General features: G+C 27.0%; 1 long non-coding RNA gene across 1 annotated transcript; it reads right to left on the reverse strand.

The window, feature by feature from the left end:
• Window positions 1-352: 352 nt before the first annotated feature.
• LOC111083219 lies at window positions 353-832 on the reverse strand. The gene is made up of 2 exons (XR_002608885.1): window positions 695-832; window positions 353-649 (listed from the first exon to the last, which is right to left on the reverse strand). It is a non-coding gene; the product is annotated as an uncharacterized LOC111083219 (long non-coding RNA).
• Between the last annotated feature and the right edge of the window lie 22 nt (window positions 833-854).

The following is an 854-nucleotide window of genomic DNA, read 5'->3' on the forward strand; positions in this document are numbered from 1 at the left end:
TTGTTAAGTATATACATTGTAACATGCCTCTTAATAATATTTACAGATGTGATCTATTTCCAATTTATTTCCAAATTTATTTCCAATCTATTTCCAAATACTGCAATGATGTGATTTCACAGAAAACTGTTTATTTGAGAAAAACAACATTCAATAGTAAGAAGACTGAACGAACCTTCTCACCACATCCTTTTTTAATGAGATAGGAATACACACAAAACTTCACAAGATGATTAAATGTAAATACAGATTTTACAAGCAGGTTACGTGAATGTGTGAAAATTAAGTTTTATCATGAACCTGTTAGTGTGTGATATTGATCATATGAATCAAATTATATAATGCATTCAAATAAAACAATATTCTGATTTATTGAGACAAGCCATAACACAATTTGATGATAAAATTAGGTCCAAGCCAAAGTTTAATTGTACTTTAAAAATAATCAGATCTTGAATTCTGTTACAGTGAGTTCATTTTAAAGGTGAAAAAATATATTTTCCCATTTCTGGATGAAAATAACATACCTTTTCTAATCTGTTGGTTTTATAAAAATGGTTACCATTATTTACTTCCAAGGTAACATTTTTTTTTTTGATGCCACAATACAGTTCAGTGATTTAAGTGATCAATCAATCTAATCATATACCTCTAAGTTCGGTGATTTAAGTGATCAATCAATCTAATCATATACCTCTGAGCAGTGGTTAAATAAAGTAGTGTCACATAAACTGATCAATTAATCAAAATGATTATTTCTGAATATTTCTGCTTTTTAATTACTCAAACAGTTGATTAACTGAAACCACAATTAAATCAATTCTCATGAAAATAATCAACTAATCAAAATTATT

The sequence above is a fragment of the Limulus polyphemus genome, unplaced genomic scaffold (assembly GCF_000517525.1).
Source record: "Limulus polyphemus unplaced genomic scaffold, Limulus_polyphemus-2.1.2 Scaffold8633, whole genome shotgun sequence".
Taxonomy (NCBI): Eukaryota; Metazoa; Arthropoda; class Merostomata; order Xiphosura; family Limulidae; genus Limulus; species Limulus polyphemus.